Source organism: Melopsittacus undulatus (genome assembly GCF_012275295.1).
Source record: "Melopsittacus undulatus isolate bMelUnd1 chromosome W unlocalized genomic scaffold, bMelUnd1.mat.Z SUPER_W_unloc_2, whole genome shotgun sequence".
Lineage (NCBI taxonomy): Eukaryota > Metazoa > Chordata > Aves > Psittaciformes > Psittaculidae > Melopsittacus > Melopsittacus undulatus.
In genome coordinates this window covers 71,367-91,184 of record NW_022993944.1, presented here as the reverse complement: position 1 = coordinate 91,184, position 19,818 = coordinate 71,367, and the positions used below count along the sequence as shown (strand labels likewise).

The 19,818-nt window shown below is 46.1% G+C and overlaps 1 pseudogene; it reads right to left on the bottom strand.

Annotated features, from left to right (window-relative positions):
- Positions 1-17,105: 17,105 nt before the first annotated feature.
- Positions 17,106-18,764, bottom strand: LOC117438206 (G-protein coupled receptor 35-like; annotated as a pseudogene).
- Between the last annotated feature and the right edge of the window lie 1,054 nt (positions 18,765-19,818).

Here is a 19,818-nt window from a genome sequence, read left to right as displayed (position 1 = left end):
TAATCAAGTAGCTAAGAGTTCTCTTTTTGGCTCTGGTTTTCTGTCACGTGGTCTTGAACTCTGGTACGTATGTGGTGGGTTTTTAGAATCCCAGTGTAGCTCTCTAGTTTTGCTGTTCCTTGTGAATGGACAGAAGAGCTGTGGGAATAAGGTTGTAATTAATGAGCGTGGGCCAGAGCGTCTGCTTTTGAATGGATTTGATAGTCTCTTTAGAGTTTTGAGGCAGAGGGTGTGAGCTTCTGTATTCAGGGAGTGCGTGTGTCCACCTGTGTTTGTGTATGCATGTCAACCTTGATTCGGAGAAAACTCCAGGAACAAACTTGCCACCAACGTTTTTAAGCTGTCAAGCAGGTATTCTTTCTTGCAGCGCCGGGAGACACGGGGGATAACTCCTCCTAACGTGTGTCTCTCTATTGCTACACAAGCCATCCTTATATAGTCCCTGGGCATACATACATATTCATGAGGCTACGTATGGATTACGTTATTTTCCAGAAAGTTCCCCGCATGCATACAAAAACGCGGTGGGGGTTTCTGAGGGTTGTTTACTTCTTCCAACAATTACATCGCTTTGAGGCACGCGCAGTAGATGCTTATACCAGTTTAATTGGTTCGTTAGTACCAGAGATAAAATAATCCTCCTATCGCTCCTACTTATCAGTTAGTTTTGGACCTTTGCCCCTCTGAAAGCTAAGGTAAAAGTCTGGGCTTGGGGAGGGGCCAGAAAGATCTGTTAGTTTGGTGTGGAAGAGAGGTTCTTCAAGAACTGGTCTCTTTGGGCAGGGGAAGGGAGCAGGTTGCTGTTTAGTTGGAGCTTTTCTGACTTTACTAAGCTAAAGTGTAGATGAGGTTTGTGCTCATCCTTTAGGTCAGTTGTCTTTTGGGGCATGGTTCCAGATTGCCTTTGCAGCTCTGTTGTCTGCGTCCGTTTTCCCAGAGCTGACTCTGTGAGCCTCTCTTGCTAATTAATGGCAGAAGTGAGTAGGTGGCTGAAGCAGCAGCTGTATGTGATAAGTCTTGAAGTAGCTGAAGGCACTATTGGTTTGTGTTTTCCCAGTGAGGTTCAGGCCTGTATGCAGCTGACAGAAATGTGGGAGGCCTGGTCATTGAGCAGCTAATGTAGTGAAGCAGGAGCTGGGTATAGCATAAGACAAGCGGCCTCTATGAGCCCTGTCTCGGTATGCAAGTGTTTCCATTTCTTTGACAGGGGTCACGTCCTTCCTGGGATAGGCAAAGCTGCACACTGAAGAGGGCTGCGATAAGCTAAGGTGGTTTTCTGCTGTGATAACTGAAGGTCGTGAAGACACTCTGAGGTTCCTGAGAAGGGCAATGGTCAGCTGGAGTGAAGGTAGTGCCTGAGAGGAGCTGCCGGGATGAAAAGGTGCCATTTGTGGGGCCGTGTCAGGACGAATAAGCAACGATCCGTGGTGAAACACGCAAAGGTCGGACAGTGCCTTTTGTCCTCTTGGACTCCTCCACTGAGAGATCTGCTTTGGCTGCTCCCCGAAAAGTCCAGCTTTGGTTCCTCCCCAACAAGTTGGGCTTTAGAACTCCCTGGAAAAGCCCCGACCCTAAGAGACCTTTCCCAATATTTCGAGCCTTTTCTTGTGACATAGGCTGGCCCCCTGTGTCGCAACAAGCGTTCATTTTTGGGCATCTAAAAGTGCGAGCCTCATGCTATGGGAGGGAGGCAGAAGCTCATCCCAGGCAGGTGAGAGTTGCCTGTGCGGGGAAGCCTGCTAAGGTTGAGCCTGCCTCCTCGCACAGCCGTGATGATTCTCGGAGCTGGTTTGCTGAGGGTCTTCACAGGGTCCTTGGGGTTGGTAAGATAAACAAACGTTAGAGGTATCTTTTAGTGTCTCTAGAGTTTCCCATGTTAAGAAACTAGGTGAGAGGTCTAGGTTTGTCTGTGGTTTTCTGTCACCTGGAATTTTTGAACTCTGGAACGTTTGTGGTGGGGTTTTATGATCACAGGGTAGCTCTCTACTCCTGATGTTCTGTGTGGCAAATAAAATTGGTCATCGCCTATGTTAAAGCAGGGATCGGTGCAGGGACTTTTGTTTGAAAGGCTGGTTGTTTAGGATGTTCCCCGGAAGGTGGTGATCTTTCGTTTATTCCAGCGAGGAGGGGGAGGCACGGCAGGGATGAGCAGAGGCCAAGTTTGGGAACCGTAGCAGGTGTCAGGGTGGTGCCTTTGGCATGCGTGTGTAAGCGTGCATGGGCGGTTGTAGGCTTAGAGCTTGGTTCTATGAGTTCGGTGTGGGTGGTAGGATTAACCTATTTTTCCTTTGCAAATAGAAACTCTAAAGAGACTATCAAATCCATTCAAAAGCAGATGCTCTGGCCCACGCTCATTAATTACAACCTTATTCCCACAGCTCTTCTGTCCATTCACAAGGAACAGCAAAACTAGAGAGCTACACTGGGATTCTAAAAACCCACCACATATATACCAGAGTTCAAGAAGACCACGTGACAGAAAACCAGAGCCAAAAAGAGAACTCTTAGCTACTTGATTAACATAGCAAACGAGAGAGATAAAATAAGGGTACAGTAAAGGATAATTCTCACGCTTGATTATCTTACCAAACCCATACACTCTGGAAAGACCGTTAACAAACCAGCTCCAAAAACCATCAGGGCTGGGCGAGGTGGCAGGCTCAACCTTAGTGGGAGTCCCACACAGTCAATGTTAAAGTGCGTGGGCCCTCCACTGAAACAATCACCCCAAAGTCCTGTCCTCCACTGAAACTAACACCCCAACGTCCAGTCCTCCATTGAAATAAGCAAGGACCCCAAAGTTGAATCGTTCACTGAAATAAACCAGCACCACAAAGTCCAGACATCCACTGAAATAACACCTGCCCAAAGTCCAGTTGTACACTGAAACAAACCCACAAAAGAAAGTCCTGTCCTCCACTGAAACAAATAACCCAAAGTCCAGTTCTTCACTGAAATAAACATACACTCCAAAGTCCAGTCCTCCACAGAAACAGAGACCAAAGTCCAGTCTTCTACTAACACAAACACCCCAAAGTCCAGTCCTACACTGAAACTAACACCCCAAATTCCAGTCCTCCACTGAAACAAACACCCCAAAGTCCAGCTCTCCCTTTAAACTAATATCCAAAAGTCCAGTCCTCCACTGAAAAAACACACCAAAATCAAAAACTCCACTGAAATAAGAAAACAACGCAAAGTTCAGTACTCTATTGAAACAAATACCCAAAATTCCAGTCCTCCACTGAAACCGACACAGAAACAAACACCCCAAAATCCAGTCCTCTTCAAAAATAAACACCCCAAAGTTCAGGCATCCACTGTAACAAACATCCCCCCAAAATCCAGTACTCCACTGAAATAAACATCTCCCCAAAGACCTCTTATCAACCAAAATAAAAAAACCAAAGGTCCAGTTCTGCACTGAAACTACCAAACACCCCGAACTCCAGTCCTCCACTGAAACAAACTTCCCCTCAAAGTCCAGTTATCCACTGAAACAAACTCCCCAAAGTCCAGTAGTGCACTGAAAGAAAAAGCCCAATGTCCAGTCCTCCACTGCAATAAACAACCCAAAGTCCAGGACTCCAATGAAACAAACTCCAACACAAAGACTGTCCTCCAAAGAAACAAACAGACCAAAGTACATTCCTACACTGAAACAAACACCCCAAAGTCTAGTCCTCCACTTAAAATAACACCCCAAATTCCAGTCCTTCACTTATACTAATATGCCAAATCCAGTCCTCCATTGAAGGAAACACCACCCCAATCTCCAGTCCTCCACTGAAATAAACAAAAACCCAAAAAGTAAAGCCCTCCACTGGAATAAACCAGCACCACAATGTCCAGTCCTCCATTGAACCTAACACCCACGCAAAGTCTAGTTATACACTGAAACAAACAAACACCCCAAAGTCCATTCCTCCACTGAAAAAAACACTCCATAGTCAAAGTCCTCCACCAAAACAAACACACACCCCAAACTCCAGTCCTCCACTAAAATAAACACCAACCCAAATTACAATCCTCCACTGAAACACCAAATAAAAAGCCCAAAGTCCAGTCCTCCACTGAAACACAAAATTTCCATACATAAATGACATTGTTCACATTTTACACTTCATATTTGGAAACCCAACAACACTTTACTACTTACATGAGACACTGGGCACGTAGCATGCTTTCTCACATAAGGATCAGCAGATGTCCTTTTACACATGGCAACGCAGCCTTCCATTTGACACGGACCTCTTCCATGCCTCCAACTGAAATCTTTTACATGCCGTGAAACGTCATCCAGAAACAGATAGAGCTCCTCTCGAATCTACAGGTTCTCAACATACTAAAATGCAGGAAAAAAAATTGCTATCTATGTCATTACAACAGGACCTCTAAACATCCTCCCTCCCCTCACTTGGGTTTTTTCTATGTCCGCAAATATAACTATTTGCACCCAACAGACAATTCTCGCTGCACCCAAACATGCTTAACAATCACCAACAGCCATATATGAGGCAGCAACTGAAGGGCTGCCACACCAACTCTCCCGTGCTCTTTCCTAAAACAAAACAACACACCCCGAGCCTGGCTTCGTGAATCCTCAGCAACTAAATTCACTGAAGCCTCAAAATTATCCTGCCCGAAATCCCCATATGTACACAGACCCCCGCTCAAACATAGGTGGTGAAGAATGTCGCCTCGCGGGCGGGCTCAAAGCGGTAAAAAAAACTAAAAAAACAAACCAAACCAAACCTACTGGGGGAGGAAAAAAAATCAAAAAATCCCGTGTGAGATTTTGGTTTCTACCCGTCTCAAGACCTGAAAAGGAAAAATAGGTTAACTCTACAACCCACACCCCACTCATAGAACCAGGCCCTACGCCTAGAACCGCCCATGCACGCTTACACACGCATGCCAAACGCATCTGAAACTAACGCCCCCCAAAGTCCAGTTATACCCTGAAAAAAACAAACACCAAAAAGTCCAGTCCTCCACTGAAATAAACAAACACCCCAAAGTCCAGTCCTGCTCTAAATAAACACCACAATGTCCAGTCCGCCACTGAAAAAAACACCCCAAAGTCCAGTCCTCCACTAAAATAAGCAAGGACCCGAAAGTTAAATCGTTCACTGAAATAAACCAGCACCACAAAGTCCAGACATCCACTGAAATAACACCTGCCCAAAGTCCAGTTGTACACTGAAAGAAAACAAAAAAAAAAAGTCCAGTCCTCCACTGAAATAAACATACACTCCAAAGTCCAGTCCTTCACAGAAACAAACACCCCAAAGTCCAGTCCTCCACTGAAACAAACACCCCAAAGTCCAATCCTCCACAAAAACACCTCAAAGTCCAATCATCCCCCGAAACAAACTCCAACCCAAAGTCCAGTCCTCCCAAGAAATTAACACCCCAAATTCCAGTCCTCCACTGAAACGAACACCCCAAAGTCCAGTCCTCGAATAAAACAAAGACCCAAAAGTCCAGTCATCCACTGAAACAAAGTCCAATACTCCACCAAAAACACACCAAACACCAGTCCTCCCCTGAAACAAACTCCCACCAAAGGCCATACCTCTACTGAAACAATCACCCACAAGTCCAGGTATCCAGTGAAAAAAACACCCCAAAATACAGTCCTCTACTGAAACACAGACGACCCCACAATCCACTGAGGGATGAGAAATAAGGAAGAGAAGAGAGGAGAAAAGAGGAGAGGAGAAGTAAGGAAGACAGGAGCGGAGAAGAGAGGAGAAGTAAGGAATAGAAGGGATCAGAAGAGAGGAGGGGTGAGGAGAAGTAAGGAAGAGAAGAGATGAGAAGTAAGGAATAGAAGAGAGGAGAGGAGAAGGAAGAAAGAAAGGACATTAGAGGAGAAGTAAGGAAGAGAGGAGTGGATAAGAGAGGAGAAGTAAGGACTAGAAAAGAGGAGATCAGAATTAAGGAATAGAAGAGAAAAGAGGAGAGGAGAAGAAAGGAAGAGAGGAGTGGATAAGCAAGAAAGAGTGGAGAGGAGAGGAGAAGTAAAAAAGAGAGGAGAAATAAGGAGAGCAGAAGTAAGGAAGAGAAGAGAGGATAAAAGCAGAGAGGTGAGGAAGAGAAGGGAGGAGAGGAGAAGCAAGGAAGAAAGGAGAGGAGAAGTAAGGAAGCGACAAAAGGAGAGGTGAGGAGAGTAAAATAAGGAAGAGAGGAGAGAAGAGCAGAAGTAAGGAAGAGAGGAGAGAAGCAAGGAAGAAAGGAGAAGAGAGAACTAAGGAACAGAGGAGAAGTAAGGAAGAGAGAGGACACGAGAGGAGAAATAAGGAAGAGAGGAGACGAGAGGTGAAATACAGAAGAGAAGAGAAGAGAAGAGAAGAGAAGAGAAGAGAAGAGAAGAGAAGAGAAAGAAGAGAAGAGAAGAAGAGAAGAGAAGAGAAGAGAAGAGAAGAGAAGAGAAGAGAAGAGAAGAGAAGAGAAGAGAAGAGAAGAGAAGAAGAGAAGAGAGGTGAGGAAGTCAAGAGAGTAGAAGCAAGGAAGAGTGGAGAGGAGTGGAGAAGTAAGGAAGAGAGGAGTGGAGAAGTAATGAATAGAGGAGAGGAGGTGTCAGGAAGACAGGGGCGGAGAAGAGATGAGAAGTAAGGACTATAAGAGAGGAGAGGTGAAGTAAGGAAGAGAAGAGAGGAGAGTAGAAGCAAGAAAGAAAGGAGATTATATGAATGGGGAAGTAAGGAAGAGAAGATAGGAGAAGTAAGGAAGAGAAGAGATGAGACAAGAGGAGAGATGAGGAAGAGAGGAGATGAGAGAAGAAATAAGGAAGAAAATATAGGAGAGGAGAGGAGAGTCCTCCACTCATCCACTCTCCTCCACTGAAATAAACATGCACTCCAAAGTCCAGTCCTTCACAGAAACAAACACCCCAAAGTCCAGTCCTCCACTGAAACAAACACCCCAAAGTCCAATCCTCCACAAAAACACCTCAAAGTCCAATCATCCCCCGAAACAAACTCCAACCCAAAGTCCAGTCCTCCAAAGAAATTAACACCCCAAATTCCAGTCATCCACTGAAACAAACACCCCAAAGTCCAGTCCTCGAATAAAACAGACCCAAAAGTCCAGTCATCCACTGAAACAAACACCCCAAAATACAGTCCTCTACTGAAACAGAGACCACCCCAAAGACCAATCCTCCACTGAAACAAACTCCAACCCAAAGTCCAGTTCCCCACTAAAATAACACCCCAAAGTCCAGTCCCCCACTGACTAAAACAAACACCCCAATGTCCAGTCATCCACTGAAAGAAACCAGCACCAAAGTCCAGTCCTCCACTGAGAGAGAAGTAAGGACTAGAAGAGAGGCAAGGAGAAGTGTTGGGGGTCGAGCATGGGCGCTTGAACAGGCTTACAGCAAGCTGTGAGAAAGTGAACTTATGACCCCAGGTTAAAAGAAGAAGTGTCAAGATCAGCAAAACAGGAATGCAATAACAAGATGCCAGTAATTGCAAAAGCATGATGTAACACTAAGCTGAAGCGAAGGTGTGAAACCAATCAGGAGAGGTAAAGGGGAGCGTGTATCTCTCGTGGGCAAAGTGAAGCAGCCAATCAAGTAATGCGTGATCGCGTGTAAGACAGTATATGAAGAGCAGCCTTGTAATCAATAAACGGAGCATTTTGTGAACCTACATCGTATCGGTGTTTTCTCCCCTCCACCTGGCCGCGGCAGAGAAGTAAGGACTAGAAGAGAGGAGAGGAGAAGTGAGGACTAGAAGAGAGGAGAGGAGAAAAGAAGAGAGGAGAAGTAAGGAAGACAGGAGCGGAGAAGAGAGGAGAAGTAAGGAATAGAAGAGAGCAGAAAAGAGGAGAGGTGAGGAGAGAAGTAAGGAAGAGAGGAGAAGTAAGGCAGAGAAGAGAGGAGAGGAGAAGCAAGAAAAAAAGGACATTAGAGGAGAAGTAAAGAAGAGGGGACAGGACAAGTAAGGAAGACAGGAGCGGATAAGAGAGGAGAAGTAAGGACAAGAAGAGAGGAGAGCAGAATTAAGGAATAGAAGAGAGAAGAAGAGAGGAGAGGAGGAGAAAGGAAGAGACGACTGGATAAGCAAGAAAGAGTGGAGAGGAGGGTAGAAGTAAAAAGCAGAGGAGAGGAGAAGTAATGAGGAGAAGAGAGGAGAGCAGAAGTAAGGAAGAGATGAGCAGAGAAGAGAGGAGAATTAAGGACTATAAGAGAGGAGAGGAGAGGTGAAGTAAGGAAGAGAGGAGAAGAGCGGAGAGGTCAGGAAGAGAAGAGAGGAGAGGAGAAGCAAGGAAGAAAGGAGAGAAGAGGAGAGGAGAAGTAAGGAAGAGAGGAGATGTGAGGAGAGTAGAAATAAGGAAGAAAGGTGATGAGAGTTGAAGTAAGGAAGAGAGGAGAGGAGAAGTAAGGAAGAAAGGAGAAGAGAGAAGAACTAAGGAAGGGTGAGAAGTAAGGAAGAGAGAAGACACGAGAAGAGAAATAAGGAAGAGATGAGACGAGAGGAGAGGTGAGGAAGACAAAATAGGAGAAGAAAGGAAGAGTGGAGAGGACAGGAGAAGTAAGGAAGAAAGGAGTGGATAAGTAATGAATAGAGGAGGGGAGAAGTAAGGAAGTCAGGAGCGGAGAAGAGATGAGAAGTAAGGACTATAAGAGAGGAGAGGTGAAGTAAGGAAGAGAAGAGGGGAGAAGAGAGGAGAGGTGAGGAGAGGAGAAGTAAGGAAGAGAAGAGAGGAGAGTAGAAGCAAGAAAGAAAGGAGATTAGATAAGAGGGGAAGTAAGGAAGAGAGGAGAGGAGAAGTACGGAAGAAAGGAGAAGAGAGAAGAACTAAGGGAGGAGAAGTAAGGAAGGGAGAAGACACGTGGGGAGAAATAAGGAAGAGAGGAGACGAGAGGAGAGGTGAGGAAGACAAGAGAGGAGAAGCAAGGAAGAGTGGAGAGGACAGGAGAAGTAAGGAAGAAAGCAGTGGATAAGTAATTAATAGAGGAGAGGAGAGGAGAAGTAAGGAAGACAGGAGCGGAGAAGAGATGAGAAGTAAGGACTATAAGAGAGGAGAGGAGAGGTGAAGTAAGGAAGAGAAGAGAGGAGAAGAAAGGAGAGGTGAAGAGAGGAGAAGTAAGGAAGAGAGGAGAGTAGAAGCAAGAAAGAAAGGAGATTAGAGGAGAGGGGAAGTAAGGAAGAGAAGAGAGGATACGAGAGGAGAAATAAGGAAGAGACAATAGGAGAGGAGATAAGAGGAGAAATAAGTAATAGAGTAGAGGAGAAGAGAGGAGAGGAGAAGTAAGGAAGAGAGGTGAGGGCAAGTAAGGAAGAGAAGAGAGGAGAGGAGAAGTAAGGAAGAAAGGAGAAAAGAGGAGAGGGGAACTAAGGGAGAGTGGATAAGTGAGGATTAGAAGAGAGGAGACTAGAGGAGAGGAGGGTAAAAGTAAGGAATAGAGGAGAGGAGGGTAAAAGTAAGGAATAGAGGAGAGGAGACTAGAAGTAAGGCATAGAAGAGAGGAGGGGGCAGGAGACGAGAGGAGAGGAGAAGTAAGGAAGAGAGGTGTAGTAAGGAAGAGAGGAGCGATGAAGAGAGGAGAAGTAAAGATTACAAGAGAGGAGTGGAGAAGCAAGGAAGGGAAGAGAGGAGAGAAGAAAGGAATAGAAGAGAGGAGAGATGAGGGGAGGGAAAGTTAGGAAAATACGAGAGGAGAAGATAGAAGAAGATACGATGGGAGAGGCAAGGAAGAGAGAAGAAGACAATTAAGAGAGTAGCAGAGAAGAGAGGAGAAGTAAGGACTAAAAGAGTGGAGATGAGAGGATAAGTAAGGAATAGAAGAGAGCAGAAGAGAGGAGTGGTGAGGAGAGGAGAAGTAAGGAAGAGGAGTGGTGAGGAGAGGAGAAGTAAGGAAGAGAAGAGAGGAGAGGAGAAGCTAGGAAAGGAAGAGAGGAGAGGAGAAGCTAGGAAAGGAAGAGAGGAGAGGAGAAGCAAGAAAGAAAGGAGATTAGATGATAGAAGTAAGGAAGAGAAGAGAGGAGACGAGAGGAGAAATAAGGAAGAGAGGACAGGAGATGAGAGAAGAGGAGAGGAGAACTAAGGAAGAGAGTAGAAGAGAAGAGAGTAGTGGGGAGAAGAAGTAAGGAGGAGAGGACAGGAGAAGTAAGAAAGAGAGGAGCGGATAAGAGCAGAGAAGTAAGTTTTTTCTTGATTTCAGTAAGGCATTTGATACTGTCTCCCACAGCATTCTCATAGATAAGCTAAGAAAGTGTGTACTTGACGATCAGGTAGTGAGGAGCATCAAGAACTGGTTGAAAGGAAGAAGGCAGAGAGTTGTGGTCAATGGCACAGAATCTAGCTGGAGGTCTGTGACTACTGGAGTCCCTCAGGGGTCGGTGCTGGGACCAGTGCTGTTTAATATTTTCATCAACGACCTGGATGAGGGAACTGAGTGTACCCTCAGCAAGTTCGCTGATGACACTAAATTGGGAGGAGTGGCTGACACACCAGAAAGTTGTGTTGCCATTCAGCGAGACCTGGACAGGCTGGAAAGTTGGGCAGGGAGAAACTTGATGAAATTCAACAAGGGCAAGTGTAGAGTCTTGCATCTGGGGAAGAACAACCCCATGTACCAGTACAGGTTGGGGGTTGTCCTGCTGGAAAGTAGTGAAGGGGAAAGGGACCTGGGGGTCCTGGTGGATGGGAGGATGACCATGAGCCAGCAATGTGCCCTTGTGGCCAAGAAGGCAAATGGCATCCTAGGGTGCATTAGAAAGGGTGTGGTTAGTAGGGCAAGAGAGGCTCTCCTCCCCCTCTACTCTGCCTTGGTGAGGCCGCATCTGGAATACTGCGTCCAGTTCTGGGCCCCTCAGTTCAAGAAGGACAGGGAATTGCTTGAAAGAGTCCAGCGCAGAGCCACAAAGATGATGAAGGGAGTGGAACACCTCCCTTATGTGGAGAGGCTAGGGAGCTGAGTCTCATTAGCTTGGAGAAGAGGAGACTGAGGGGTGACCTCATCAGTGTTTAAAATATGTAAAGGGTGGGTGTCAGGATGATGGAGCTAGGCTTTTTACAGTGATATCCAGTGATAGGACAAGGGACAATGGGTGTAAACTGGAGCATAGGAGGTTCCACGTTAACATCAGAAGAACTTCTTTACTGTAAGAGTGACAGAGCACTGGAACAGGTTACACAGGGAGGTTGTGGAGTCTCCTACGTTGGAGATATTCAAGGCCCGCCTGGACAAGTTCCTGTGTGATGTACTCTAGGTTACCCTGCTCTTGCAGGGGGGTTGGACTAGATGATCTTTTGAGGTCCCTTCCAACCCTCGGGATTCTGTGATTCTGTGACTAGAACAGAGGAGAGCAGAAGTAAGGAATAGAAGAGAGGAGAAGAGAGGAGAAGCAAGAAAGAGTGGAGAGTAGAGGAGAAGTAAAAAAGAGAGGAGAAGTAATGAGTAGAGGAGAGGAGACGAGAGGAGAGCAGAAGTAAGGAAGAGGGAGCGGAGAAGAGAGGAGAAGTCAGGAAGAGAAGAGACGAGAGGAGAAGCAAGGAAGAAAGGACAGAAGAGGAGAGGAGAAGTAAGGAAGAGAAGAGAGAAGTAAGGAAGAGAAGAGAGGAGAAGAGATGAGAGGTGAGGAGAGTAGAAATAAGGAAGAGAAAAGAGGAGAGGAGAAGTAAGGAAGAGAAGAGAGGAGAAATGAAGTAAGGAAGAGAGGAGAAGAGAGGAGAGGTCAGGAAGAGAAGAGAGGAGAGGAGAAGCAAGAAAGAAAGGAGAGAAGAAGAGAGGAGAAGTAAGGAAGGGAAGAGAGGAGAAGAGAGGAGTGGTGAGGAGAGTGGAAATAAGGAAAAGAGGAGAGGAGAACTAAGGAAGAGAGGAGAAGTAAGGAAGAGAGAGGACACGAGAGGAGAACTAAGGAAGATAGGAGACGACAGGTGAAATAAGGAAGAGAAAGAGGAGAACTAAGGAAGAATGTAGAGAAGAAGAGAGGTGAGGGGAGAAGAAGTAAGGAGGAGAGAAGAAGTAAGGAATAGAGGAGAGAAGTAGAGAGGAGCAAAGAAGAGAGGAGAAGTAAGGAATAGAGGAGAGGAGAGGAGAAGTAAGGAATAGAGGAGAGAAGTAAAGAAAAGAGGAGCAAAGAAGAGAAGAGAAGTAAGGAATAGAGGACAGAAGTAAAGAAGAGAGGAGCAAAGAAGAGAGGAGGAGTAAGGAAGAGAGGAGAAGAGAAAGAAGGAAGAGAAGAGAGGAGAGAAGAGGCGAAGTAAGGAATAGAAAAGAGGAGAATAGAGAAGAAGTAAGGAAGAGAAGAGAGGAGAGGAGAAGCAAGGAAGTGAAGAGTGGAGAGGACAGGAGAAGTAAGGAAGAGAGGAGAGGAGAAAAAATGGACAGAGCAGAGTAAAGGAGAGGACAGGTGAGGAGAGGAGAAGTAAGGACGAGTGGAGCGGAGAAGTAAGGACTAGAAGAGAGGAGAGGAGAAGTAAGGAACACAAGAGTGGAGTAGAGAGGAGAGGAGAGTAGAAAAAGGAAGAATGGAGAGGACAGGAGAAGTAAAAAAAGACGGGAGACGAGAATAAGGAAGAGAAGATAGGACAGGAGATGAGAGAAGAGGAGGGGAGAACTAAGGAAGAGAGTAGAAGAGAAGAGAGGAGAGGGGATAAGAAGTAAGGAGGAGAGAAGAGTAAGGAAGAGAGGAGTGGATAAGAGAGGAGAAGGACGGACTAGAAGAGAGGAGAGGAGAAGTAAGGAATAGAAGATAGGGGAAAAGAGGAGAATAGAGGAGAAGTAAGGAAAAGAAGAGAGGAGTGAAGAGGAGAAGCAAGGAAACAAAGAGTGGAGATGACAGGAGAAGTAATGAATAGAGGAGAAGAGAGGAGAGGAGAGGAGTGGAGAAAAAGGGAAGAGAGGAGCGGAGAAGAGAGGACAAGTAAGGATTAGAAGAGAGTAGAGGAGAGGAGAGGAGAAAAAGGGAAGAGAGGAGAATTAAGGAAGAGAGGAGAGGAGAAGCAAGGAAGAGAAGAGAGGAGAGGAGAAGTAAGGAATGGAGGAAAGTTGAGGAGAGGGGAAATAAGGAAGACAGGAGAGGAGAGGGCAAGTAAGGAAGAGAGGAGGGGAGAAGAGGAGAAGTAAGGAAGAGAAGAGGAGAAGTAAGGAAGAGAAGAGGAGAAGTAAGGAAGAGAGGAGAGGAGATGAGCGAAAAGGAAGAGTGGAGAACTAAGGAAGAAAGGAGAAGAGAGGAGAAGTAAGGAAGAGAAGAGAGGAGAGGAGAAGCAAGGAAGGGAAGAGAGGAGAGGAGAGGAGAGAAACAAGGAAGAGAAGAGAGGACAGGAGAAGTAAGGAAAAGACGATAATAGAAGAGAGAACGAGAGAAGCCAGGTGGAGAGGAGAGAAGTAAGGGAGGAGAGAAGATGAGAGGAGAGGAGAGAAGCAAGGAAGAGAAGAGAAGAGAGAAGTAAGGAAAAGACGAGAGTAGAAGAGAGAACGAGAGAACTCAGGAGAAGAGGAGAACTAAGGGAGGAGCGGAGAAGAGAGGAGAGGAGGAGAGATGAGGAGACAGGACAGGAGACGAGAAGAGAGAGGACAGGAGACGAGAAGAGAGAGGACAGGAGACGAGAGGAGAGTAGCAAGGAAGAGAAGAGAAGGGAGGAGAGGTGAGGAGAGAATAAGTAAGGAAAAGACGAGAGAAGTAGTAAGATTTCGACGCAGGAGTCCCAGACAACACGGAGACGACCAATGTGATCAAACGATTGCCCCACTTTATTCGATACAGGGCTCTTCTTATACCCTTACACCCTTATGTAACAGCCTTGGATACTGAACTCTAATTGGTTAGTCTAGAGATTACTATCGTTTACAGAGCTAATGTTTACAACTTGTTATAATTGTGATTAAATACCTTACTCTAAAAATACAGTGGGAAACTACAACCTTGGCAGAGATCATTCTCTGCACGTTTTCAGTGGAAAATTACAGAGGCATAACAAGACAACTGACCTTGCTTATGCCTGCCAAGAATCTTCTTACTTTAGAATAATAAGGCTCAGGGTATCGGGATCCCTCACTACGTGGCTTTGGCTCTTTAAGAATTCCCACAAATCCCCCTTTTTGTTTTTGAGCGATCCCGATACCCTTTACAGCTTTTTCTATAGTACGTTGTATACATTGTAAGATACAAGGAATAATCATTCAAAGTAGGATTAGAAATGTTAGTAACATTAAAACACCTTTAATAATATCTTTATTCCAACCCGTGATTCCTTAAAGCAGAAGCATTCTGATGTAAACGGAATGTGAAACAGCTGCAGAAATTAACTGCTTAGGTGACGGCTAATAAAGCTTGTGGTTGCACTACCCCTCTCGCTTTTTCTGCTAGCAGTTCTCGTTTCAACTGAACTGCTCCTCCAAGTCTTGGATTTACCCCCAGGTTACAAACTGTCCCAATACTTTTCTTTTTCCCACTCCTCGTCTCCAGTGTCCATCCCGGCCGTTTCACCGGGGGGGCACTGGGAGCCGAATTGGAGGACAGCTTCATCTGAACACGGGTACCAAACTTTTTTCAGAAGTCGCTCACCCTGTTTTGCACAGCCTGCTCGGCGGCAGCTACAGCTGCCTGCCTTCTCAGCAGCAGCAACCATAAAAACCTGCTGCACTTTTGCATTAACCCTTTCTTGTCCGAAATGTTAAACTGCTACCCGTTAAAAACTTTTACATGAACCCGACAACAAAAAATGTACAGAACACTGTCTGCCCTCATCACACACCTACACACACGCTTGGGATCCCACAAGCACACTTCACCCAACTACAATATTTGAAACACAAAATCCAGACAATCATTGCTCCCACTACACGGTCCCACATACAGAATGTGGCACAAGGACTTCGTGAAGACTATCAGGAAACCAGCTCCGAGAAGCATCTTCACAGTGCAAGGTGGCAGGCTCAGCCTTAGCGGGCGTCCCCGCAGAGGTTCTGCCTCCCTCACGTCGCATGAGGGCTTTTATACTGACCAAAATGCACACTCGTTCCGACACAGGTGGCCAGCCTATGTTAGAAGAAGTGGCAAGCCATAACTATAAGCGTTTCCAAGGGTTGATAGAAACATGGACATACTTATATTCACCAACTTCTTGTACATGAGTATCACAGAGAGACTGTATCAAAGGAGTTGTATATGGGGTCCCAAGCCTACGGTCTGACACATTATGCCCGATACCCCTGATAAGAGCATACGAGAGACCTTCCCATCTCGGGTGGGAAGCACACACACCACGGGAAACCGTGCAATACATCTGCATCCCCCACCCGTCTCGCTTCTCCCTTTACAGCTGCCCATTTATCATGAGCATCTGGGGGATATAAATCAGGCTTCTTTTCCGGATGAATAGGCTCCAGGTCAAAAGGACTATCCAGGTCAGCATCGGCATTATCAGGCATCAGAATCTCAGGAGCAGCAACAGCCAACTGATGAACGTGCACAGGCTCCTTGTAGGGGTCAACAGGACCTGGGTCGAAATGATTGTCTTCATCCCCGTCCTCAGTCTTCGCTGCCGCAGCGGCAACCGGCGGAGGTTCGAGGAGGGGGGCCGCGCTGGTCTCCGTGATCTCATTTTTTGACTTAAACGTCTCTAAAACAGTTCTCCAAATGACTAACAAACTTTTCACAGTGTCCTTGTCTTTCGTGGCCTCATTCCACAAAGAGATCTCAAGTCCGGTAGACTCATCAATCTCTGGGTAATGCGTCGTCAACCATTTCAGTATTAACTTCAAGTCTGTCTCTTTAAAGGTTGTTCCCTTCACCTTAAGAAGGACGGAAAACATCCATAAATCAGAGGCTTCCTCCTTAGTAATTTTTTCCCAAGTCTCGAGATTAAAGGCTTCGCCGACTCCCACAATTAACTCCTTACTCCAGAGCAACAATCTTTTTAGCATAGGCTCCGTTCCGAGGCTTCTACCTCCGAGTACGGTACCCTTACTGATCTTGTCCCACAGCGTCTGTCCTATACGTTCCCATTCAGAAACTTCAAACGCTGCCTGCACAGTGAGCAGAAGACCACGGTCTCGGGACCATTTTAACAGCCGTTGTAAGGCGACACTATCGTATTCTAGTCCTCTCTTAGAGAGAAAATGTTGGAGGAGCTTCATTACCGCCTGTTCATCTTTGGATAGCGAGTGCCCCATCTCCTCCCCGGCCGCTCACCTGATCAGGGTGAGATTCCAACTTTGCCGCTCGCTGACTTCCGCAGAGCCGGAGCAGCGCCGATTTCGGCCGGCTCCTACCCCCTCGTTCCTGATCGGACTTCAAACCCTCTGTGAAGGTTACCGATCTGAGGGTCCCTTTTTGGGCGCCACTTGTCGACGCAGGAGTCCCGGACAACGCGGAGACGATCAACGTGATCAAACTATTGTCCCACTTTATTCGATACAGTGCTCTTCTTATACCCTTACGCCCTTACGTAATAGCCTTGGATACTGAACTCTAATTGGTTAGTCTAGAGGTTACTATCGTTTACAGAGCTAATGTTTACAACTTGTTATAATTGTGATTAAATACCTTACTCTAAAAATACAGTGGGAAACTACAACCTTGGCAGAGATCATTCTCTGCACGTTTTCAGTGGAAAATTACAGAGGTATAACAAGACAACTGACCTTGCTTATGCCTGCCAAGAATCTTCTTACTTTAGAGTAATAAGGCTCAGGGTATCGGGATCGCTCACTACGTGGCCTTGGCTCTTTAAGAATTCCCACAGTCGTCCAGTCTGCTTCTCCCTGGCTTATCAGTAGTTAATGCCCCGGTATGTCAGGTACTTCACAAGAGACAACACCCCCGTCTAAGCAAAGGAATCCTTTTAGCCCCCTTGTACATTTTTCTCTGCGTTACCCCCCTGTACATTGGTTACCCCTGTATCAGCTGCATCCTTTCGGGAGGCTGCCTCCGAAAGCAGAATTGCCCTGTGAGCTGGAGAGGTGCCCCTGCAGTGAGTGTCCATACTCAGAGGGGGATGGGGAGCTGGGGACTTGGTACTTTCCTGCCTATTATAGAGGACTCTGATGTACTATGGTGATGAATGCATATTTATTTATAGATATGATACTATGAAATAGCTTTATTATCACTTGCTTAGAATGCTTCATTTTTTTTGCTTTCCTAGCAGTCAGTGCAAAAATTCAAGTTAATATCATAATATCATGGTAAAAGCTGCAAGCTTTGAAGTGGTACAGGCTAGCAGGAAGCTCCCAGTGTATGGTTTGGTGTGAGCAGCACAGATGTATTAGGTTTGGCATTGTAGTACATGGGTTTTTTCTTGTTTTTAAGTGGCCATTTATATAGCAGCAGCAGAAGTAGATTTGTGTACTGCTGTGTGGGTGCTCAGTTTCCTGTGTTTAATTGCATGTTATGTACAAATAAGTGCATGGTGGAAACAGTGGCCTTAGCATCTATTCTCCATCCCACACGGCTCTCCCTCTTGAAGCTGCGATACAGTGATCAAAGACCATAGTCAAAGCTGGAGTCAAGTCACTGAGGACAGAAGGACAAAATTCAAGTTAATATCAGACCCTTTGGAGAGAGTTGCCCCTTTTTAGCAGGTACGCCTGTACCTACGTTGATTGCAAGTACTGTAGAAGGTCCCATTTTCTCTGCCTCAAACCTTCAGCAGCACTGGTGGCTCTTAACACCTACACTGTGCACCACCTTGTTTATATCGTGACTTGATCTGGTGGCTGGCATGGTGGGCTTGATGAGCTTTGAAGGTCCTTTCCAACCCAAACTGTTCTATGGCTCTGTGATCTCTCCAGAGAGAAAGAGCAGCAGTTATCCCAATAACACTGAAGGTGTCTTATCCTGATGTTGCAGAGATGGTTTTTTTTGGGGGGTTGCTTTTTTTTGTCTCTCTTGCCTCCCTCCTTCCACCCCAGGCTTTCCTTTAGCAAGTGTGTGTCTGCAAGGGGTGGATTTGATGTGTTTTTACACTGCTGGTTTTGGGTGGTAGAAGGGCTTCATGGAACTCCTTGGTCACAAAGTAATAGCAGACATTGTCCAGGCAGCAGTTAGATGTGGCAACACACCTTGTCATGGAGGAGATGCTCTTAATAACGTTGAGCATGAAACAGGTAGCTCCAACACTATCCGTTATGAACCCGGCAAGTAACCCAAAGAGGGCTGGCAGAAAACATACTAGAAATACATATTAGTGTAAATAATGTGAACAGCTTTCTGGATTCATTTCTCCTCCGGTGAATTGGTGTTCAGGCATCGTTTGAGGGTCCTGATAGCTTCTGTGGAGCAAAAAGTCAAGATTGTTTATGGAAGCATAAAAACGAAGAACATGGAAAGCAGGCTCAGAGCAGCAGGCATGGTGGTATCCTTCTGGAAACAGAGGGTGGATTGGCTCTGCCAAATCAGTACAGTGGCACCAGTTATCCCAGAAGCTCCCTTTGATGGAGACATGAAGGCCCTGGCTGTCAAGGGGTGTTTTAAGGCAATGTTTTGGTCAGTGGAGGTCAATGTAATTACACAGATACTCACTAACATGTTGATGAAATACCTTGTCTCTGTAAACTGGCAGAGTTCATCCCGGGCTGACTTATTCCAGAGCAAATAAGCCATGAAAGGCAAGGTGCAGATGACAAAGCAGTCTGCAAAGACTAAGCTGATTACATACACCCTTGTTTCTGTCCACTTCTTTATCTTGCAGAGGAACACCCAGAGGGCAAGGGCATAAAACAGAGCTTCAAAGAAGAAAATGACGTTATACAGAGCAAGTTCAAAGAGACAGACATGGTGATAAAGTTCTAGACTTTATCTAGAGTTGTGGGATATTCTGAGACCTGAAATAGTAAGAGACATGGTAAGACTTTCCTCCTACCTCTTCATAATGCATATCCCGTAGCAAATAAGATATTTAAGTAGCTATTTACTTTGCCGATCACAAATGTGAATGTGAGTCTACAGAGCTGGCCTTCTCAGTCAGCCTCTAACTGGGATGCATCCTTTGTCAAGCTTTGTTTATATTTACTCAGTTTAGGAGAAAATATCTCCAAGTACAGTTCCAATAGGACACGGCAGACAGTCTGCATTAAATAGAGGCATCTTGAATGGAGGGGTGGAGTAGCAGTGAGAAGAACCCCCATAGACAGCGAGGGCATCCTGTGACAATGGGATTCCTTAGGCCAGGCTGTGCAAATGAGGTAAGATTACCCTTTGCTTAGTTCTGAGCTCATCAGGGATTGCAGCAACCAAACCTAAAGCCCAGCACAACCTATGGGCAAAAGCTCTTCTAGCAGGTCTGCTGGCTTGGGAGACAGAGGAACAGTGTGAAGGCCCGGAGGGGAATTTGCAGATGTCACCTGGTGGACATGCTCGTGCTCTGGCTCTAACTGGGCAGGTTTCTGAGCCTTTGGGTTGCCTTGTAAACCTGGAGCTCCTGCTCAAAGCTGAGGAAGAGAGATGAATTTGAGTTCCTACATCCCAGAGGCATGCTGGAAACCCTGAGTGATTGAGTGAGTGAGGCATGTAGCTGTCCACTCCTTGCGAGGGCAATGGGGGGTGGAAGGATTAACCTGATTTTAAGGCCATGCATTCCAGGAGAGAGTTCGATTCTGTGGATGTAAAGCAGACAGACACACCTGAAAGAGGGAACACCAGTGCAAAACAAGGAACTTGCCATTAAGGGCTGCGTGAGATGGCTCCTGCTCAAGGCAGGCATTCTGCCACCCTGCAAAGTCCATCAGATGTAAGCAGTAGCTCCTGAGTCTGTGTCACACTGGCTGCAGGATGTTCTGTAAGAGAACTGGTGATGTGAAGAGTGTGAGTTCGTTGGCTGATAAAAACCAGCTGTTGTCAGAACCCATCC